We start from the raw sequence: 24,951 nt of genomic DNA on the forward strand, positions 1-24,951 counted from the left end.
GCTCAGCGTGTTATGAGTTCCGCTTGGGACGCGACAGCGATCGGACGTATCGGTACTTCCGCATAGTCGTAGCGCCGCAAGCCGTGTTTATAATAGTTCTTGGATTGTGACCTGTGATATCTCAGTGCTTCTTCACTACCGTCGTACACAAGCTTCTTAATTTACTCACAGCGGTCCCGACCGCTCATATAGTGCAGTTATGGCTCCCAGTGTACCTCGTAAGAATACCCTGTGATTTGCATTTGAGAAATCTTCCAGGAATGTGCAACCGAGTTCTCTAGAAATCCATGAGTGGGTAGTAGACATTATTGGCATCACATCCGATCAGGTCCACACAGCATATTATGACATGGCGGAATACTGTTTTATTTTGACTAAAGTTCAGTCTTGTTCACACCATTTATGTTTCAATGACGTAGGTAACCGGTTTCGGTTATTTTTACATAACCATGATCAGACCCATGGCTCCCTTAGGATGGTAGGCGGAGCTCTCCTCAGCTGCTACGAAGTCAACTGATCAAGCAGCTGCAGCTGAGAGCTCCGCCTACCATCCTAAGGGAGCCATGGGTCTGATCATGGTTATGTAAAAATAACCGAAACCGGTTACCTACGTCATTGAAACATAAATGGTGTGATCAAGACTGAACTTCAGTCAAAATATAATAATCTATTGATCACTGTATTCCAAAAATGTTTACCAAAAAAGGAATACTGTTTCTTTGTGAAGTTTTTAGACCAGGTACAACTGGAGAAAATTTTGGTGAATAGTAGTGGGAAAGCAGAGTTCCGACATCGTGATCAGTCGGTGAGTACAGTTTCAATAACTAACGCCGACATTGAGTATAAACAAGTGCGAGTGTTCAATTTGCCACCTGAGGTTGAGAATTGTTTTCTTAAAGATGTCCTCGCCAAATACGGTGACATCCGACAGATTAGAAACGAAAAATGGTCGAGCCGTCACAAACTCCAATGTTATAGTGGGGTTCGCTCAGTTGACATGGCCGTTAAAGTCAATATCCCATCCTATATAATGGTTTGTGGTTATAAGGCTCATGTCATTTACGAGGGGCAACTAGGCACTTGTTTTATCTGTAACACGAGTGGCCATTTACGAGAGGATGGCCCACGGCGAGTTGTCGTACTTCGAAACAATCTGCAACAACGACAGAGATTAACATCGGCTGTCCTAACTCAAAATCAGACGCCTTCTGTGACCGACTCCCAAACGAGTGCATCTGTGTCAGAGGACAACGATCTCGGTAACAGCACCTTCCCACCTTTGCCTCAAAAATCCGTGGCCAATCACCCCTTAGCCACCGGGGTTGCACTATCTGTCGGTAACAAACGACGACGTACTATAAGTGACGGTAGTGGTTCCGGCGACCAGGTAGTAATAAATCAAACCGATGACGCGGAGTCACGGGCCCCCACACAGGACACGCATGTGTCGGATGGCTCAGTTACGATCCGCCAAATTCCCATTCAACCGCCCGACGCAGAAACTGTCCATACGAGTGCAGCCGAGTGTTTACAGCATTCCGTTCCGATGCCGCTTGCCGACTCGCCGCAGGTGGCCAACACACAAGAGGCGGCAGTCAGTCAACTGCATAACATAAACAGCCGCCACCTCGAAACTGCTTCCAAACAACACGAGGACCTGGACAGCTGTATACAAACAGCCAGTGCGGCTCCAAACAAACACAGTGAGCCTACTGAAGTCGCGTCTTCGGACTTGCCGTCACCAGTTCCGAAGCAAGGACTTTCACATACTGCTTACAGCATGACTCGCCGATTCCGCCGTCTTCAATGACACTCCGGACGACTTTGCGACGGCAGAATAAAGTTAAACCAAAGGACTCCGTGGCTGGAAGTAACGCAAAAAGTAAAGTCAGCGCAAAAACTGGTACAAAGCCTGCAGATGTAGGTTCGAAGTCCGACGATGAGATGGACTGGGCTTCCTACGCTTCCCATCACCCACAAGTCTCGGACGATCATGAGCCAAGCTTATACGTTTTTATCCCTGAACATTAATAGAGTTAGGACAGATTTAAAATTAGCAATGCTACGGCAGTTTATCTATGAGTCCGAAGCTGATATAGTTCTGTTACAGGAAGTGTCTATCTTAAGTTTTCATGTATCATGATTTGCAACAATCGTAAACAGTGTGGCGGACTGGGGTACAGGTGCGGCCATTCTATCACGAGACGGAATCCCAGTGAGCAATATCGAAATGTTGTACTCCGGTAGAGGCATAGCTTGCCAAATTTTTGACGCACCCTCGTCAATATCTATGCTCCATCTGGAACGACCTTAAAATCAGAAAGAGGTAGCTTCTTTAAATAAGACATCATATACTTGCTACGCCGCAACCCAACCCAGTTGATAATTAGTGGTGATTTCAACTGTGTGATCCACAGGAAAGACCAATCGCCAAACTTTAATTACTGTAGGGAACTACATGATCTGGTGCGTCACCTGTAGCTGAAGGATGGGTGGGGACTAAAATTTCCTACCCTGGTAAAGTACACGTATCTGACCACCACCGCATGTAGCCGTCTAGACCGTTTGTACATCTCTGAGAACATTTGCGAACATGTTCTGGACGCCGATGTCATTCCGGCTAGCTTCTCCGACCACTGCGCCCTCTGTGTCACGATAAATCGGGCCAAACAGCATACTAAATGGCATAGGATTCCGTGGAGCCTAAATGTTTCTATTCTCGCCGATGCCGCGCTACAAGATGTCATCTCCACGACATGGGCGTATTGTCTCAAGCAATGCTGCAGATATCCGAGCAAGATAGCCTGGTGGAATGCTGTGGTCAAACGGAAAATGCGATTATCCTTAAGAAACTACAGTTGGCAACGGGCGCAAGATGTCAAACGCACGATTGATTTTTACCAAACAGTTCTGCGAGAGTTGTATGCGACTACGACACCAACCAACACACAGCTGACGATCATGAAACAAATAAAGACGGAGCTTATAGGCATAAAGCGAACGCAGCTTGAAGGACTGAAGATCAGATCTAAAGCAAAATCGCTTCAAGAGGACGAACTTGCATCGCTGTATCACCTCATAAAACATCGTGCCCATCGCAAGCGAGCTGTTATCCGGGAGCTGGACACAGATGATGGACTCCGTTTCACCCGACAGAGTGATATTCTTACTGCAGTTTACCGGTACTTCACGGATCTGTACTCGCAATGCGATACACATGATGGTGACGGCGGCGATATCGTGAGTGCTCTGCCCACCGTAGTCACGCCTGCGGAGAACTCGGCGGTCGTACACGATTTTGCTCCAGACGAAGTCCTTGAACTGATTTCTGGCTCGCCATGGAATAAATCTCCTGGCCCTAATGGTCTGCCACGGGAATTTTATGTGCGCTTCTGGCCCATAATCAGACACGCATTTACAGATGTTCTCAATGACGTGATGCGAGGGAGTGACGTGCCGGCCGAAATGAAGGAAGGCCGAATTGTATTGATACCAAAAAGCAAACACCGAAAAACCTTAGATAACTTCCGACCTATTACTTAACTCAATTTTGATTGCAAGAGCACTTAACAGCAGATTGTCTCCGTTAATGAAGCAAGTGATTCACAACCATCAATCATGCATCCCTGGTCGCACTATTATGACGCCCCTTTCGGAATATAGAGATGTAATAGCCATAGCGTCAGTCACTAACGTGAATCTCGCATTGCTGTTTATCGACTTTTGCAAGGCTTTTGATCGCGTCCGCCACGAGTACCTCCTACAGCTACTGCAGCGTTGTGCTTTTGAGCAACGGGTTATAAATGTCGTGCAACATTTCGTCACGGGCATTACAACCAGAATCAGCGTAAATGGACAGCTTACTCAACCCATCGAGGTCCAAAGAGGAGTGCCGCAGGGGAGCCCTCTCTCCATGATGTTATTTGTTTTATCGCTCGAGCCGCTCTTACGCTCTATTCATGACAAACTTGCAGGCCTTACGATCGCCGGGACGTCCTTCGTGGTTCGTGCTTACGCCGACGACGTCGGAGTGTTATTGCGCAACGACGGAGACGTATCAACCCTCAAGACCGCGGTAGACGAGTACTGTCGTGCTTCCGGTGCTAAAATCAACGCCGGTAAATGCACCTTTGTCAACATTCGAGGATTCGACGCAGTTATTATACCTTGGGCGAAGCGTGTCGAAACCCACACCACTCTGGGGATGATTATCGACAAACGCCCGCTAAAAATGAATACGAAAAATTGGAAGCAGGTCACCAATAAAATGCAAGGTGCCATCTATGAAAACAATTGGCGGTCCGTTAACGTTCTCGAACGCATGCGACTCCTCAGCAGTTATATATTCAGTAAAGCGTACTATATGGCCCAACTGTTTCCAGTCCCCAGGATGCAAGCCAAACACGTGATGAAACTCTCTAATAGATTTATCTGGCAAGGGCATCTGTTCAAAGTGAAATACACCACGCTGACGTCTTCCAGACATGCCGGCGGACTAAACATGCCTGAAATTAACCGAAAGTGTACTGCGTTATATATTAAACGAATCACCCATTTGTTGGACAAGGATCCTCTCAGTGTAACCAGTTGGCTCTTCCGAACCTTAGAACCCACCGATATGCATTCACCCATTGATGTAGGTAAAATACATTACAAACTACGACATGTCAAGCACTTTTTTCTTGAAGTAAGCTATATTGATGGAAATTATTTCACGCAGGATTTACCGACGACGCAAATGTTATTAAAAATATGGACATCTCCAATAGTCCGGAATCCCATTGAACTTAAATACCCGAGTGTTCATTGGAAGGCAGTTTGGGACAACATAAGTTTAACTGTCCACACTGCTGAAGTGGCGTCCACATGGTATAAAGTGGTAAACGATGTTATACCCACTAATGAAAGGTTGCACAGAATCGGTTTAAGTGACAGTGGTAAATGCGTCCGCTGTGGTCTGGTCGACACCTTACGCCATCGCTTCACTTGTGGCGGTCATCTCATTAACTGCAAATGGGTGCAGCAGAGGCTGGGCCTGATTACCCGCAGCAGCCCAGCCAGCCACTGCACCGACATCCTGCTCTGGCCGGACACGAAACATTTCCCCGCTACCAAGAACAACACCGTGATGTGGATGTTAGGACAGTTTGTGACATATATCACCATCCACAATAGTGAAGATAATCTCATTAGTTTCGAGGCTTACATGAGAGCGGCACGCTGGAAGATGAAACGTTACCCAAATTTCAGGAAGATGTTTGCTAACATGTTAGACACAATTTTTGAAAAACAAGGCGTAGGGTAATTCTCGATGCCGGTAAGGACACAAATCACATGCAAGACTATGTAGCGAACAAAATACACAACGAATAAGGGGTTATACCAGTTCCTAGGACTACTCCCGGCTTTTGAATGGTGTTACTAACTTCGTTTTGGCGCTTTCATTAATTTATGTTCCTGTGCATCTCTTGTTATCCGTTTGTGTGCTCCAAATGACTTTGAGTTTGGACGGTTATGAATCAAATGACAGAAATGTCATTCCAGTTAACACAATCAATTATATGTATGTTTGCGTTTCGGTTCTATGTCACAGTCTGGACTGAAGAAGCTATTGTCAGTTTACTATTTATGTTCTATTTTGTAAGCTTACAAATGGCACTATATTGAAATGTGTTCTTCAGTCTATTGTAGGATACAATTCGTGTTGAATCAGTTCCAGCACTTAAATATTTTATTTTTGTGCTTATGTAAGTATATGGTTGTTTTAATAAAGGAGAAAAAGGTAAAAAAGGCGTGTTCGATCAGAGGGCTGCGTGCTCTCTGTAATTAAAAAACTGAGTCAAGGAATCAACGATCAACTTGAACGGATGTCTTGTGACGTCCGCCCAGACAAAACGCAACAAACTATATCGAACAAAAGAAAAAAGAGAAAAAAAGATGGATAGAGCGTCTGCCATGTAAGCAGGAGATCCCGGGTTCCAGTCGCGGCTGGGGCACACATTTTCGGCTGTCGCCATCGAGGTATATCAACAACACCTGCCGACAGCTGAGGGTTTCAATTAATTATCATTTATTCTAGAGAAGCTGCACAGTCATCAATGGTACCTGTTCTCTCGAGAACAGTTACTATCTTCATATTTTAATATTCCCTCTTGGCTCCTGCACGTATTGTGCCTTATCCGTCTCTAGCCACAGCGTACCCCTAATTCTCTCAGAATTTAGAATATCTTACTTCATTTCACATTCTCGTATGCTCTTTCCCATGTCGACAAATCCTATGAACCTGTCTTGATGTTTCTTTAGTCTTGCTTCCATTATCAATCGCAACGTCCGAACTGACTCTCTGGTGCCTTTACAATTCCTAAAGCCAAATCGGTCGTCTTCAAACACATCCTCAATTTCCTCCTCTCTTCTTCTGTACGTTATTCTTGTCAGAAACTGGGATGCATGAGCTGTTAAGCTGACTGCGCGGTAATCCTCGCACTGATCAGTTCGGCTTCGGATTTGAGTGTGTGACATTTTTCCGAAAGTCGGTAGTTTAGCGGCCAACTCACACATTCTGTAGAATGTGTGAGTTGGCCGCTAAACTACCGACCAATGCGAAAAGCCGTTTTGTTGTCACTTCCTCCAGTGATTTTTAGAAATTATGATGGAATGTAGTCTAGCCTTCTGCCTTATTCAATCGTGAGCCCTCCTATGCCATTTACATTCTAATGCTAGTATTGGATGGCCTGTCTCTTCGCTATCGACTTCAGTTTCTTCTCCAATCACATCAGACAAACCATCCCCCTCAAAGAGGCCTTTTTCACCTATCGGCTTTCTCCTCTGCATTCAACAGTGGAATTGCCGTCTCACTCTTAATGTTACCACCCTTAATTTTAATTTCACTGAAGGTTGGTTTGGCTATTCTATATGCTGAGCCTGTTCTTCCGACAATCATTTGCGTTTAGATTTCTTCACGTTTTTCATGTAGCCATTTCACCTTAGCTTCCATGCTCTTCTTATTTATTTCATTGTAAACGATTTGTATTTCTGTATCCCTGAATTTTCCTAAATACTTTTTTACTTGCTCCTTTCATCAATCAACTGAAGTATTTCTTGTTTTACTCATGCTATTCTCGCAGTTATCTTCTCTGTACCTATGTTTTCTTCCCAACTTCCGTGAGTGCCAGCTTTAGAGATATACACTACTCCCCAATACAGCTGCCTACAGAGCTCTTCCTTGTGGCAGTATCGATCGCCCTAGAGAATATGAAGCTCGCTTCATTCCTCAGTATTTCCGTATCCCATTTCTGTACGTACTGATTCTTCCTGAATATTCTCTTAAGCTTCAGCTTCCTCTTCAACACTACTAAATTGTGATTTCAGTCTATATATGCTCCTGGGTATGCCTTACAATTCAGTATCTGGTTTTGGACTCTCTACGTGACTACGATGTAATCCAACTGAAATCTCCTCGTATTCCCGAGCATTTCCAAATTACACCTCTTCCTCTTGTGATTCTTGAACAGAGGATTCGCTATTACTGATATTGATCCAGAACTGTATTAGTCTTTCTCCTCTCTCATTCCTCAATCTCCCGTAACACTTTCTTCTACTCCTTCCACTAAAACCGCATTCTAATCGCCAATGATTATTACATTTCCATCTTCTTGAATTTCCCGTTCAATATCCTCATACACATTCTTTATCTCTTCATCTTCGGTTTGCGACGTCGGCATTTTTACCTGAAGTGTCGGTGTTGGTGTTGGTTTGCTGTCGATTCTGATGAGAAAAACCCTGTCACTGAACTGTTCCCAGTAACTCACTCTCTGTCCAGTCTTCGTATTTGTAACGAATCCTACTCAAATTATACTGCATTCTACTGCTGTTGATATACCCCATATTCATCTCTCCAGAAATACTTGTCTTCTTTCCATTTCGTTTTATAGACCCCCCACTATATCTAGACTGAGCTTCAGTATTTCCCTTTTCGGTTTCCAGCTTCCCTATCATATTCAAACTTCTGAGGCTCCCCGCCCCGACTCGTAGAACATTTTGGTTTATTTTCCTGTATACGCGCTATACCTCACATTTATTTACGTTTGGGGTCAACTACCAGAGCCCGATCAAATCATCAGTCCTCGGCAGGTCATTCTGTAAATCGATACCTTCTGGCGTCATTACTTTGTTATGGACGACAGCATCATCTGTGAACCGTCTTAAAGGACATCCTACGCTTTCTAGAAGATTATTTATGTACATTGTAAACAATAAAGATCCTATTACACTTGCACGGAGTACTCCGGAAATTATCTTTACATCTATCGATTTTGTTCCGTTAAGAGCGGCGCGTTGAGCTCCGACTGCAAGGAAGTCTTGAAACTAGTCGCAAATCTGCAAATATACTCTGAAATTAGGAAAATAATAAACTTGCTTGAAAGCAAAAACTCACATGGAATTGATGGCATTTCCAGCAAAATACTAAAAGCTTGTTCTCAACAGATAAGCAAGATTCTCAGCCACCTGTGTAATAGCTCTCTGGAACTGGGCATTTTCCCTGATAGACTGAAATATGCTATTGTTATACCTTTGCATAGAAAGGGGGATAGATCTGATGTCAACAATTACCGTCCAATCTCCCTTCTAACAGCTTTATCCAAATTTTTTGAGAAAGTAATGTATTCAAGAGTAGCTTCACATATCTGTCAAAATGAAGTACTAACAAAATGTCAGTTTGGTTTCCAGAAAGGTTTGTCAACAGAAAATGCCATATTTGCTTTCACCAATCAAATTTTGAATGATCTGAATAACCGAACACCACCCATTTGGATTTTTTGTGATCTCTCAATGGCTTTTGATTGTGTAAATCATGAAATTCTGCTAGACAAGCTCAAGTATTGTGGCATGAGTGGGACAGTGCACAAATGGTTCAATTCGTACCTAACTGGAAGAGTGCAGAAAGTTGAAATAAGCAGTTCTCATGCAAAGATCAGCACATTCCTCAAACTGGGGAACTATCAAGAATGGAGTTCCACAAGGGTCAGTCTTGGGTCCTTTGTTGTTCTTAATATATATTAATGACTTGCCATTCTATATTCATGAAAAGGCAAAGTTAGTTCTCTTTGCTGATGGTACAAGTATAGTAATCACACCTGACAAACAAGAATCAACTGATGAAATTGTCAATACTGTCTTTCAGAAAATTACTAAGTGGTTCCTTGTAAACGGACCCTCACTGAATTTTGATAAGACACAGTACATACAGTTCTGTACAGTGAATGGTATGATGCCATTAATAAATATATACCTTAACCAGAAGCATATAGCTAAAGTAGAATATTCCAAAATTTTAGGTGTGTCCATTGATGAGAGATTAAATTGGAAGAAACACATTGATGATCTGCTGAAACGTTTGAGTTCAGCTACTCATGCAATAAGGGTCATTGCAAATTTTGGTGATAAACATCTTAGTAAATTAGCTTACTATGCCTATTTTCACTCATTGCTTTCATATGGCATCATATTTTGGGGTAATTCATCACTGAGGAATAAAGTATTTATTGCACAAAAGCGTGTAATCAGAATAATAGCTGGAGTCCACACAAGATCATCCATCAGACATTTATTTAAGGATCTAGGGGTATTCACAGTAGCTTCTCAGTATATATACTCTCTTATGAAATTTGTTATTAACAACCAAACCCAATTCAAAAGTAATAGCAGTGTGCATAACTACAATACTAGGAGAAAGGATAATCTTCACTATTCAAGATTAAATCTAACTCTGGCACAGAAAGGAGTGAATTATACTGCCACTGAAGTCTTTGGTTGGTTGGTTGGTTGGTTTAGGGATGAAAGGGACCAAACTGCAGAGGTCATCGGTCCCAAAGTCTTTGGTCACTTACCAAATAGTATCAAAAGTCTGACAGATAACCAACAAGTATTTAAGAAGAAATTAAAAGAATTTCTGAATGACAACTCCTTCTACTCCATAGAGGAATTTTTAGATATAGATTAAGAAAAAAAGAAAAAACAAACAAAAATTATAAAAAAAATTAAAAATAAAAATAAAAAAATATAAAAGACACAAAAAATAAAAAAAGTTGTTATATTAACTTAAGTATGTTGTTAAATTAACTTAATTATGTCATGTATTGGAAAATTTGACTCGTTCCACATCATTACGAAATATCGTATTCATGATCCATGGAACTAGTATTAATCTAATCTAATCTAATCTTAAATTGGAAAGAACACAAAGAAAATTTCGTAGGGAAGGCAAACCAAAGACTACGTTTCATTGGCAGAACACTTAGGAAATGTAACAGATTTACTACAGTGACAGCCCGCACTACGCTCTTCCGTCATGTCCATCATCTGTTGGAGTACTGCTGCGCGGTCTTAAATCTTTACCAGATAGGATTAACGGAGTACACCGAGAAAGTTCAAAGAACAACAGCACGTTTTGCGTTATCGCGAAATAGGGGAGAGACTTCCACTGACATTTTACAGGATTTGGGGTGGACGCCATTAAAACAAAGGAGTTTTTCGCTGTGAAATTTCGATCACCAACTTTCTCCTCCGAATTCGAAAATATTTTGTTGACTCCGACCTACATAGGGAGAAACGAACATCAAAATAAAATAAGGGAAATCAGAGCTCGCACGGAAAGGTAAAGGTGTTCGTTTTTTCCGGGCGCGATTCGAGAGTGGAATAATAGAGAGCTGTCGTGAAGGTGGTTCGATGAGCCCTCTGCCAGGAACCTGAGTGTTATCTAGAGAACATCCATGTAGATGTAGATGTAGTTGGTTTCAACGGCGGAAGGCTGTAGTGGAACGCGGGAAACTACAGAAGATCCACAGCTCGTGCAAGGGCTGGTAGCTGACCCTGAACGTAAATAAATGGAAAGTACTGCGAGCAATAGGTAAAGAAGTACACTTTTTCCTATATCACTCTGGAAGCAGTAACAGCTAACATCGAATAGGAAGGAAATCTAATTCCTCAACGAAATAAATACCTTACAGAGACCTTGCTCGTGCCCTTCTTGAATATTGATTACCAGACAAGAGCCCTCACCACGTTGCATTAATAGGAGACGTAGAGAACGTCCAAAGAAAAGTGGAGAGCTTTTTTACGAAATCTGACTTCGAGAATCCTGTAGTAGCCATGAGACTGTTACGGAGATGTTCAACAAACGTCACCGACAAATGCCATTGGAGAGGCGTTTGCGGCGGCGAGGTTATATTACGTGTAGAGAAAAATATTTACTCACCTTCCGGTGACTTCTTCTTCTGCAGCTCAGTCACGCGAAACCTGTTACAATAAATAAAATTTTATTTGTAGGACACCCTCAACTTTCTGCAATATGTTCATCGTAAACAAACTCACCACAGGTGTAAAATGCTATTACTGACGCGAAAGAAGCCGCTATACACTACCACTGTTTCGGCTTCTTAGCGTTACCGTCAGGTGTATATGAAATCTAGCAGTAGTTGGACGTCATCTCCATGCCAAAACAACGAATACGCTAAGATCTACCTTAAGTGGACCGTCAAAATGATATTCCAAATTGTGGCTGCAAAGAACGCCAGCTTCCAATCGCGGCGTGTGAAAATGCATCTTCTCTTAAAATTCCCTGCGGGAATGCATGCAGTCTAGCAGAAGCAGGGTGCCATGTCAGTGCCCAAACAATTAGTTGGTAGTCCATCTGCGGTCGATGTTTGCGTGCTAGTGTTTTGGCATGGACGTGACGTCGTACAGCTGCTGCATTTCAGATACACCTGATGATGGGGCTAAGACCACGAAACCGTGGTACTTTATAGCGACTTCTTTCGTAAGACTTAGGTCAATGATAGTTTTCGACAGCTGTGGCAGATTTATCATGAACGTGTTATAAAACAACAAATGTTTCTCGGTTAGATGAACTGTAGTAGAACTAGCAGCAATAACTATATGTAAAAATTGCATAACAATTTGAGTTATTGGCTCAAAATGGTTCAAATGGCTCTGAGCACTATGGGACTGAACTTCTGAGGTCATTAGTTCCCTAGAACTTAGAACTAGTTAAACCTAACTAACCTAAGGACATCACACACATCCATGCCCGAGGCAGGATTCGAACCTGCCACCGTAGCGGTCTCGCGGTTCCAGACTGCAGCGTCTAGAACCGCACGGCCACTTCAGCCGGCATTTGAGTTATTAATTGATATTAGTTTACGGGTGAACTCTTCAATATATTGTTCCTTCTTTGATACAAAAATATCGCCCAACTATTGCCAGTGTGTAATTACAGTATCGAAATTAACACGCACACATTAGTAACAATCTGCGTACGGTATTTAATCGTTCCTGTTGTCAAAAATTTTACATGATAAAGTTCTGTGTTTTCGAGTGCTCGCTCAAATATTCCGCATTTCGATCCATTGAAATATTCAGTTCTTCGTTGCGAATTGTACAATATGCTACGCGGATAAAGGTATTAAAAATGTCACAGTTCACACAGTAAATCCGGAATGTCGCGCTTTCGTCTTTCTGGTTTGTCTGTGAATACTTTCCGACATTCCGCGGTCCATACAACAGCATGAATTCGCATAATTATTTTATATATTCAGAGCTCCTAGTACGCGAGTTCTATCGCCACAGTGGTTGAGCTTCGAATTTTTTCTCGACAACACAAAACAGCACTGCAGTCCACAAAACATGGGCGATGTAATGTCTTCTGACTGGCTGATAGACATAGCCATTCCGCTTCAGTAATAAAACGAGCTCCCACATATTTTATCGTGAACCAGTCACAACATGCTGGGTTCTTCAAAGCAATTTACTAAAAAAGCAATTTTGGAGTACTCATTTATAAATATAAAATCTGCAATTATACACAGAAGATGCTACATTAAGAGCAGATGATTATTATTTACAAAAATCCATTGGTTTGACACCATATGATTTCAGTGTCTGTTTGATATTGCCATCTCTCGACTGTAGCTGGAACTATTAGCAACTTATGGAGCACAAGGGCAGATCTGCCACGAGAGCTCCTCGACTCATCTTCCGTATCACCAACTGCTATTGCAAGGCGTCTATAGGCGCGATATAAGGCGCTATGCATGACGCTGTAGAGCATGCAGAGACTTCCTGCTGAAATTTCTGGAGCCTAAGTTCCAAGAAGAGTCGGAGATCTGTCACTTCCGGCCACATACGTCTGTCGAAATGACCGCGGCGTTACAGTGAGAGATGATATGCGGTGCTAAACTGAGAGAAATTATACTCACGTCTAGCGACAGCCTTTTTTTGCCACCCACAATTCGCGTATATACTGCGAAAAGGGTGAGATGACTTTGGTACCAGAAGTTGCTGACGGCACACACTGTAACGTGGTGTGCGGAGTACGTTTGCAGTTGTGTAGTGCGAGGATAAATAAGAGGATGGCGAGAGTGATGGCACGCAACTCTGAGGAAGGACCTAAAATTTTTATGATTCGTAATTGGATGAGATGACGTAGAAGACAGAGAGAATTTTACTGTTTGGGAGTCCAGATAGCAAGAGGTGACAGAAGGCAGAAAGAGGTTGCGAACAGACTACAGCAGGTCAACTACACCTTTAAGCCAACAAGGAAGTCAGTCAGGAAACGAGGAAAGAAAACGTGCAAGCATTTTGCTTCAACAGAGGAGTAGAAACTGCTAGACGCGCTAGAGATTTGGTGTTAGAGACGGACGTTTAAAATCAGCAGAAACTGTATTATCAATGGGGAAGTAGTGAGAAGAATACTAGAAACGAGATCTCCCGGAAAGTAAATTATAACAAAAGAAAGAGACAAAATAAAATCAACGGAACAACAACAGAATGAGTTATCAAGGGAAGGAATCACCGGTAATAACAAAAAGCGTCATATACGAAGAGTAATGTAAATTAAGTGTTCTTACTTTCTGTCAGCACCATATGAATTTATAATATGTGCACTGATATGTTAGGTAAATAACATGTCAAATATTGCAAAACATGCAGTTTACAACCACAATAACCAAGTTTGTAAAGCACTGATTTGAGGCTGTATGAGCCAAGTATCGGGATACGCTGCGAACATGAGCGTTATCCGCATGAGGGCACTAGTTGAAGATGCCATACAATGCAGGCATTTTGAGAAACGTACTGTAATTAGGACTGGGCTGCAGTGACACACATTACTGTCTGGTTTTCGTCGCTCACTATCTGATTCTGTTGACACTTCTTCACCCTCACCCTACGCCGGTGGGATTTGCTCAACCACCACTCATAATCAATAACAACTTAAAATCTGATAAGTGAACTTCGGCTAACCGTAGCTGCTTATTCGGTGACTTAATTGTTTCTTTTTTTTTAATTCTTTATTTTACTGTGTATTGAATGACAGTGGATTCGTGATTAACGACAGCTGTGTGAGTGAAAGTCTTTAAGTTAAAATCAATAGTACTCCCCTAGAAATCATGGGTGAAATTTAAATGTAACCTTTTCGACAAAGCCCCAATCTAAATGAGCTCAAATATCACTTGTCATCTACAATACGCCTTCAGCTTGTTACATGCTCCACTACTGACTGTTAAAGGTACGAGCATATGGAATAGCTTACCATATATGTGAGTGCCTCGGAAACCTCTTAAGTAATGGAGGCCAACACGTTGTCCTCTACGGCGAACGTTCATTAGGGACAAGAGTATCGCCAGAAATGCCCTCAGAGAAGTGTGATAGGACGCTGTTATTTCCTGCACAGACAAACGACCTGACGAACAAGTTGAGGAGCCTTTTGCGGTTGTCTGCTAATGATGCTATCGCGTACCGGAAGACGTCGTCGTTGAGTGACTGTAAGAAGATAGAAGGTCACTTGGCAAAAATTCTCTAGTGGTTGTGAAGAACGGCAACTTCTTTCTCCGTGTGTTTTTGCTTTTAGAAAGCTTTAATTTTCGAGTACTAGTAATAGAGTTCCATAGATTTCGTGTTTGTTTTGAATACAGTCCAGAACAGTTAGTGCTTCTTTTCATTGTTTCCAACAAGAAGTGTCTAGTAAGCATAGTTTAGTCAGCTATCAGCCGCCTTTAGTGAAATACCAGCCTCGTTAAAAGTTGATAACTTAACTCTCTACAGTAAATTGCTGATTTCTTAGGATGGATAGGACGTGTGCTGAGTACGGACGCAGGAGGAGCTGGCCACTTTTTCCGAACAGTTGACATGGTGATGGCCACGGCCAGCCGTCTTCAGGCTGCTGCCTCGGAGCGTGGCGGCAGTGGGGAGTCTGGTGCGTCGCATGGTACACCCCGGGTGTTACATGCTTCACCCACGTTCCCTGCTGTCGAGACATCTTCTGGGGTACTGGGCGTGGTTGGGCCAACCTCTCCCCGAGGGGAGTGGCGGGTTCAACGACGTTCGCGTCGCACGAGGCGGAGGGTCAATGTCGAAGCTGGCCGTGTGGCGTCGCCCGCTCTGCCTGTGAGTGGACATGTGGCCGCTCCTTCAGCAAGGTCCGAGCAGGCACACGGGGGGAGGGGTTTATTAGTTATTGGGAGCTCCAACGTTAGGCGGGTGATGGAGTCCCTTAGGGAAATAGCGAAAAGGTCGGGGAAGAAGGCCAGTGTTCACTCTGCCTGCTTGCTGGGGGGTCTCATCCAAGATGTGGAGGAGGCCCTGCCGGTGGCGATAGAGAGCACTAGGTGCACCCGACTGCAAATTGTTGCTCATGTCGGCACCAATGACTCCTGCCGTCTTGGTTCAGAGGTCATCCTTAGTTCATACAGGCGGTTGGCGGAGTTGGTGAAGGCGGAAATCCTCGCTCGTGGGGTGGTATCTGAGCTAACTATTTGCAGTGTCGTTCTCAGAACCGATTGCGGTCCTCTGGTTTGGAGCCGAGTGGAAGGCTTAAACCAGAGGCTCAGACGATTCTGCGGAGATCTGGGGTGCAAATTTCTCGACCTCCGACATTGGGTGGAGAAATGTAGGGTCCCCTTGAATAGGTCAGGCGTGCACTACACGCAGGAAGCGGCTACAAGGGTAGCGGAGTACCTGCGGGGGGCACATGTAGGTTTTTTAGGTTAGAAAATTCCCTCCGTAGGCCCGACAAGACGCCTCCTGAGACGCGACAAGGTAGCAGTAGGCAAAACGCGACAGGGAATGACAATATTAATGTGGTAATAGTAAACTGCAGGAGGGTCTATAGAAAGGTCTCAGAACTACTCTCATTAACAAACGGTCACAATGCCCACATGGTACTAGGGACGGAAAGTTGACAGAAACCAGATATAAACAACAATGAAATTCTAAACTCAGATTGGAATGTATACCGCAGAGACAGGCTGGACAGTGAAGGGTGAGGCGTGTTTATAGGAATAAAGAATGCAATAGCATCGAAGGAAATTGACAGAGATCCGAAATAAGACATAATTTGCGTGAAGGTCATGGTTAAAGCAGGCTCAAACAAGGTAATTAGATGTCTCTAAAGGTCCCTGGCTCAGCAGCTGTTGTGGCAGAACTCCTGAAGGAAAATTTGGAAAATACTTCGAGTAGATTTCACGACCATGTTGTAGTCTTGGGTGTAGATCTTAATTTACCAGATATAGACTGGGAAACTGAAACGTTTATAATAGGTGGCAGGGACAAAGAACCCAGCGAAATTTTTTTAAGTGTATTATCTGAAAACTACACTGAGCACTTAACCAGAGAACCAACTTATGGCGATTACATATTAGACCTTCTGGTGACAAACAGACCCGAACTATTTGAAACAGTTAACGCAGAACAGGGAATCAGCGATCATAAAGTGGTTACAGCATCGGTGATTTCAGCCGTAAATAGAAATATTAAAAAAGGTAGGAAGATTTTTCTGTTTAGCAAAAGTGACAAAAAGCATATTTCAGAGTACTTGACGGCTCAACACAAAAGTTTTATCTCAAGTACAGTGGACGAAGTTCAAAACCATCGTACAATATGCATAAGATGAGAACGTGCCAAGCAAGATCGTAAGAGTTAGAAAACTGCTAAGGAAGCAAAGGGAACTTCACAACAAACATAAACATAGCCATAGCCTTGCAGGCATACAAAAATTACACGAAGCGAAATATAGTGTGAGGAGGGCTATGCGAGAGGCGTTCAAAGAATCGGAAAGTAAAGTTCTATGTAATGACTTGGCAGAAAATCCTAAGAAATTTTGGTCTTATGTCAGAGCAGTAGGTGGATCAAAACAAAATGTCCAGACACTCTGTGACAAAAATGGTACTGAAACAGAGGATGACAGACTAAAAGCCGAAATACAAAATTTATTTTTCCAAAGCTGTTTCACAGAGGAAGACTGCACTTTAGTTCCTTATCTAGATGAAAAAATGGTAGATATCGAAATAGGTGACAGAGGGATAGAATAACAAAATCGCTCAAAAGAGGAAAGGCCACTGGACCTGATGGGATACCAGTTCGATTTTACACAGAGCACGCAAAGGAACTTGCCCCCCTTCTTGCAGTGGTGTCCCGTAGGTCTATAGAAGAGCATAGCGCTACAAAAGATTGGAAAAGGGCACATGTCATCCCCGTTTTCAAGTAGAGACGTCGGACAGATGTGCAGAACTATAGCTTTATCTCTAACGTCGATCAGTTGTAGAATTTTAGAACACGTATTATGTTCGAGTATAATGACTTTTCTGGAGATTAGAAATCTACTCTGCAAGAATGATCATGGGTTTCGAAAAAGACGATCGTGTGAAACCCAACCCGCGCTATTCGTCCACGAGACTCAGAGGGCCGCAGACACTGGTTCCCAGGTAGATGCCGTGTTTCTTGACTTGCGCAAGGCGTTTGATACAGTTCCCCACTGTCGTTTAAATAACAAAGTAAGAGCATTTGGAGTATCAGACCAATTGTGTGATTGGATTGAAGAGTTCCTAGATAACAGAACGCAGCATGTCATTCTCAATGGAGAGAAGTTTTCCGAAGTAAGAGTGATTTCAGGAATGCCGCAGGGGAGTGTCGTAAGACCGTTGCTATTGACAATGTATATAAATGACCTTGTGGATAACATCGTAACTTTACTGCGGCTTTCTGCGGATGATGCTGTGGTATATCGAGAGGTTAGAAAATGGAAAATTGTACTTAAATGCAGGACGAGCTGCAATGAACTGACACATGGTGCAGGGAATGGCAATTCAGTCTCAATGTAGTCATGTGTAATGTGTTCCGAATACATAGAAAGAAAGATCCTTTATCATTTACATACAATACAGCAGGTCGGCAACTGAAGCAGTTAATTCCATAAATTACCTGGGAGTAGGCATTAAGAGTGATTTAAAATGGAATGACCATATAAAATTAATCGTCGGTAAAGCAGATGCCAGACTGAGATTCTTTGGAAGAATCCTAAGGGAATGCAGTCCGAAAACAAAGGAATTCGGTTGCAGTACACTTGTTCGCCCACTGCTTGAATGCTGCTTACCGATGTGGGATCCGTACCAAATAGATTTGATAGAAGAGATAGAGAAGATCCAACGGAGAGCAGCGCGCTTCGTTACAGGATCATTTAGTAATCGCGAAAGCGTTACGGGGATGATAGATAAACTCCAGTGGAAGACTCTGCAATAGAGACGCTTAGTAGCTCGGTACGGACTTTTGTTGATGTTCCGAGAATATACCTTCAACAAGAGGATAATGGGATGTAGTCGAATTAAGGTGTGTGATGCTGAGGGAATTAGATTAGGAAATGAGACACTTAAAGTAGTAAAAGAGTTTTTCTATCTGGGGAGCAAAATAACTGATGATAGTCGAAGTAGAGAGGATACAAAATGTATACTGGCAATGGCAAGAAAAGCGTTTCTGAAGAAGAGAAATCTGTTAACATCGAGTATAGATTTAAGTGTCAGGAAGTCGTTTCTGAAAGTATTTGTATGGAGTGTAGCCATGTACGGAAGTGAAACATGGACGATAAATAGTTTGGACAAGAAGAGAATAGAAGCTTTCGAAATGTGGTGCTACAGAAGAATGCTGAAGATTAGATGGGTAGATCACATAACTATTGAGGAGTTATTGATTAGAATTGGGGAGAAGAGGAGTTTGTGGCACAACTTGACCAGAAGAAGGGACCGGTTGGTAGGACATGTTCTGAGGCATCAAGGGATCACAAATTTAGCATTGGAGGGCAGTGTGGAGGGTAAAAATCATAGAGGGAGACCAAGAGATGAATACACTTAGCAGATTCAGAAGGATGTAGGTTGCAGTAGGTACTGGGAGATGAAGAAGCTTGCACAGGATAGAGTAGCGTGGAGAGCTGCATCAAACCAGTCTCAGGACTGAAGACCACAACAACAACAGCCTTGACCGAAGAGTCAAGCAGTATATTGCTCCCTCCTACGTATATCTCGCGAAGAGATCATGAGGATAAAATCAGAGAGATTAGAGCCCACACAGAGGCATATCGACAATCCTTCTTTCCACGAACAGTACGAGACTGGAATAGAACGGAGAACCGTTTGAGGTACTCATGGTACCCTCCGCCACACATCGTCAGGTGGGTTGCGCAGTATGGATGAAGATGTAGATGTAGAACTTGTTAGAAATACAGAAAAATGTACTTTAATGCAGATGAGTAGGAAATGCAGTCATGTAATGGTCGAATGCAGCACTAGTAGCGTAGTGCTTCACGCAGTCATGTCGATTAAATATCTGGGCAAAACGTCTCGAAGTGATATGAAATCGAACGAACACGTAGGGACAGTAGTAGAGAAGACGAATGGTCGATTTCTGTACACTGGGAAAATTTTAGGGTAGAGTGAATCGACCGTAAACGGGACTGACTATAGAACTTTAGTGCGACCGATTCTTGAGCATAGAGTATTTGGTATCCACACCACGACGGATAAAACGATGATATCTAAGCAATTCAGAGGTGATCCGCTAGATTTCTTACCTTTAAAGTAGTATGGAAATGCTTCGTAAACACAAATGGGAATCTCTGAAGCGAAAACAACGTTTATTCGTGGAGCAGCAGTGAAAAATCTTAGAGAACCGGCATTTGAAGCTGCCTTCCCCAGCGTACTTTTCGCGTAAGAACAAAGAAGACAAGAAGAAATTTGGAGTCCTTCGGAGGCGCACAGACAATCGTCTTTCTCTCGCTCTATTCGCGACTCGAACAGGAAGGGAAGTGACTCTAAAGGTAAGGTACCCTACCTCATGCAGCATACGGTGCCTTGCGGCTTTAGTATGTAGATTTGGATATTCAAGCGTACATACAGATGTTTCAATTTGCTGTACGTCGTCACCCGTTAGAAGAGGGATTCCACGTATCATCCTGGCATATGGAAGAAAAGATGCTCTCGTTTGCGAATTCAGTTAAAAATTCAATCAAATGTGCCTGGATCATCTTGTAATTCAAGACAAAACTGTACGGTTTAAGGTGACACCGTTCCTACTTTATCAAACAGAAATGATATACGCTTGACCCCTGACCTACATCTGCTCGATTGTTCTGCTGGAGTCATTTAAGGTCATCGTGGAGGCCAAGGAGCAGGCCCTATTCGAAATTTCCGTCTTGGACCACACTGGTGCGTCAGACGTATAAAACGTGACTGTGCCCCATCACATCCTCCATACCTCGGTCCTACATGAATGATGTTGTAGTAGTCGTTGTTGCCTTCAACAAGAAGGATGAAACTCTCCAAGCTACTCTCTGCCGCGCAAGCTTCTTCAGTCCCAAATAACTACTGCTACCCGCATCGTTTAATAATCCTTTGCTGCTCTCATCTCTTGGTCTCCCTCTTCAATATTTACTCTCCACACTTTCCTCCAGTTCAAAACTGATGACCCCTTCATATCTCAGAATGTGTCTTTTCAATCGATACGCTCTTTGGCTCTGAGCACTATGGGACTTAACATCTGTGGTCATCAGTCCCCTAGAACTTAGAACTACTTAAATCTAACTAACCTAAGGACATCACACACATCCATGCCCGAGGCAGGATTCGAACCTGCGACGGTAGCAGTCACGCGGTTCCGGACTGCGCGCCTAGAACCGCTAGACCACCGCGGCCGGCGATACGCTCTTTAAGTCAGATTGCGCACAGATATAATTTCTCCCCAATTGTATTCCTTACCTCCTCATTGGCTACATGATCTACACATCAAATCTTAGTAGTCTTCTGTAACACTACATTTCCGAAGCTTCTAATCTCTTCTTGTCTTCATATCTACACAAGGCCACACTCTAGACGAACACTTTCAGAAAAGTCTTAGTTACACATTATCTATAATTACGTTGTGTAGAGAAATGCTTTTGTTGCCACTGTGATTCTACATTTTATATTACATTTACTTTGGACATCATGAGTTACTTTACTGCCAAAATTGCAAAATTCATCTACTTTTAATGTCTCGTGTCCAAATTTCTTCCCATAGAATCGCCTGATTTAATTCTACTACATTCCCTTAACTTTGTTTTGGTTTCGTTGATGTTCATCTTACAACCTTCTTCCCAGACACTACCCACTCCATCTAACTGCTCTTCCCTGTCTTTTCGTTCTCTAATAGAATTACAGTTTCATCGGAGTAAGTCAAGTTCTTGCTTCTTCCTCCTGAACTTTAATGCCTTCTCCAACTTTTTCTTGGGTTTTCTTTACTGCTTACACAATGTGCAGAGTGAATAGCAACGGAAAGAGGACACGATCTTGTCTCGTTCCCGCCTCAAACCTTGCTTTCTTTCATGTCCTTCGACTCTCATAACTGCCTTATGCTTTGTACACAAGTTGTAAATAGCTTTTCGCTCCCTGTATTTTACCCTTACTACCTTCAGAATTTCAGAGTGTAATCCAGTGAACCTGCCAAAAGCTTCCTCTGTCTACAAATACTAGACATATAGGTTTGCCTGTCCTTACCCTATCTTCTAAGAGTCGCAACGTCAGTTTTGCCTCGCGAGTTCGTACAGTTCTCCGAGATCCGGAGTGAAGTGCACCGAAGGTGGGTTCTAAATTTCTCCCCTCTTGTCTAAACAGTCCGTGTTAGCATTTTGCTGCCACTACTCACAAAACTGACAGTCCGGTAATACGTACACCTGTCACAAGCTGCATGCTTTGTAACTGGAATTAGTACATTCTTCTTGAAGTCTGAGAGTATTTCGCCTGCCTTTTACATCTTGTTCACCAGGAGGAATAGTTTCGACATGACTGGCTCTCTCAAGAATGTCAGCTGTTCTGACGAAACGTCGTCTACTCAGTGACCTTGATTTGACTTAGGCCTTTCAGTGCTCTCTCACATTCTTCACACGGGTTCATATCTTCCATTTCATCTTCATCTACGTTCTCGTCTCTTTCTGTAATAGTGCCTTCATGTTCATTTCGCTTTCATGAGCCATCTATATATTCCTTCCATCTTTCAGTTTTCCTTGCTTTGCTTTGTACTCGTTTCCCGTCTGACCCCTTGATATTCAAGTAGCTGCTCCTATTTTTTCCAAAGGCCTCTTCAGTTTTCGTATAGGCAGTATTAAATATCTTTCCCCTAGTGATACATGCTCCTGTGTCCTTACATTAGTCCTCTAGCCATCCCTGGTTAGCCGTTTTGCACGTTTGTCGATCTCATTGTTAGACGTTTGCATTCCATTTCGCCTGCTCCATTTTCTCCCTTTACCAATTAAACTCTGTGTCTTCTGCGATATCCAAGTAGTTCTCCTAGAAATAATGAAAGTTAATCGGTAAGATTCAAAAAATGTACAAATGTGTGTGAAATCTTATGGGACTTAACTGGTAAGGTCATCGGTCCCTAAGCTTACACACTACTTAGCCTAAATTATCTTAAGGACAAACACACACACACCCATGCCCGAGGGAGGACTGGAACCTCCGCCGGGACCAGCCGCACAGTTCATGACTGCAGCGCCTCAGACCGCTCGGTTAATCACGCGCGGCTCGGGAAGATTACTCGATGAGGTTTCGGGATTGTAGCCAGGTCATGTTGACTTCATGCCACGATATTTCTGCTGGCAATCGTCCAGCCATCTACAGGTGCGGGTCCGCCACGTGAAGATTACGTTCGAATTGTTCTTTGACTATATTTAATATTGTAGGTAGTGATGGCTGTTAATCACACATTCGCAATTTGCGTACAGATGTTTGCTCGAAAGTTTTTTCTTCTGTTGCCTTACGGTTCCACCTGAGTCAGTGTTCGCTAGTAATTATAATACACACTGTTTATGACAAAATGAGAAGGAAGGCGAAAAGAGGAGTCAAACTGTGTCCCGGTGTTGCTTTAAACCAATCACAAGGTTGGATACTGGAGAAACAGAGAGAATGTAATACCTCCAATGACATCATCGGTGGGACGGTGCACCCTAATCTTGCTTCTTTCCTTCAAAACGCAGAACGTCCCATCAACATCCAGTAATAGGAAGACTAGACGTTTGCGTCTCTCTGGTTGGCAATTAAGCATGCCATAGAGGACGACAGTTCCATGACGGTTGAACGCAGTTTCAGGAACACGCTGGCGGGCGACAGCTGTCGATTCTCAGAGCTGATGGACGGCAGACAGCAGATGACAAGTGACACTCGCCTGCTGCCGCTGCCTGTCACCTATCACAGGCAGTGCTCTACCTTAAGTCGTCTATTCCGCGTAGTGTACTACCCATCTGATGTCCCAGGCATGAGAAAGGATTATTACCAGTCTAAATTCTGACTTTTAAGTTCCCCATAACCAATGTTACACAGCCTTACACAAACTTTACGTAAATAATGAATGTCATTCACACATATAGCACCACATATTGCTCTTTTAAGATGTATCTATACTAGTTTTGGCGGTAAGTAATCTACCAGTCAACTGACATAAGAATTAACAACTTTCAAAAACAGTTTTCGAAAGTCCTAGCTGCAGTCTGCAATGAAAGTACAATTGCAGGGAAGCGAAGTTATGGAGCTGATATACGAGCTTCATACTTACTGGAAACCCTCACTGTTATTACATGTAAGAATAAAAACAACATTTAGAATGTTGTTTTTTTAGATGTTGGTTTGCTGGAAGACAGTCTTTCGGATAAAAGATTAACCAGCATCGCTTTCAAAACCTCCTAATCTCTTCTTGTCTGAAGCGCTTATTGTCGAAGTCTCACTTACGTACAAGACTACAGTTCTGCAATACTGAACACTATTGATCCGAGGAAGATAGTTTGCAAGCTTCGTATCATGTTGGTTTCACTTTGCAAGCTGAACGTTACATTGAGGTGTTGAAAGTCATGGGATAGCGATAAGCAGATGTACAGATGGCGGTAATATCGCGTGCAAATGGTATAAAGGGATACTGCATTGGCGGAGCTGTCATATACGCTGAGGTGATTCATGTGAAAAGGTTTCCTGCGTGATTAAGGCCACACGACGAGAATTAAGAGGTATTCATCATTTGGTTTTGCAGCTCCTTGTGTTTACGGTGCTTGCAGTTAAAATTCTTGGATGTGAGGTCCACCAGTTATGCAAAACACCGTTTTCTCCAAGTTCCCAAACATGTTCCAGCACCTCTGTGCCATTATCTGTTCTGCTCATCATTCTGTTTTATTTAATGTGTAATGTGAACATTTTTACTAAATGATTACAAAATTACGGGAATAGTTAATTGAAAGTTATGTTTGAACTAAATATTCACGTTATTTTGTAACGATTTAGTAAAATGTTCATATTACAGATTAAATAAAAAAGAAAGCCACTGATGATGGCACAGAGGTGCTGAAACATGTTTGGGGACTTGGAAAAACGATGTTTTGCATCCAGAATGAGATTTTCACTCTGCAGTGGAGTGTGCGCTGATGTGAATCTTCCTGGCAGATTGAAACTGTGTGCCGGACCGAGACTCGAACTCGGGACCTTTGCCTTTCGCGGGCAAGTGCTCTACCACCTGAGCTACCCAAGCACGACTCACGCCTCGTCCTCACAGCTTTACTTCTGCCAGTACCCCGTCTTCTACCTTCCAAACATTACAGAAGCTCTCCTGGTTGAG

Source organism: Schistocerca americana, chromosome 6 (assembly GCF_021461395.2).
Source record: "Schistocerca americana isolate TAMUIC-IGC-003095 chromosome 6, iqSchAmer2.1, whole genome shotgun sequence".
NCBI lineage: Eukaryota > Metazoa > Arthropoda > Insecta > Orthoptera > Acrididae > Schistocerca > Schistocerca americana.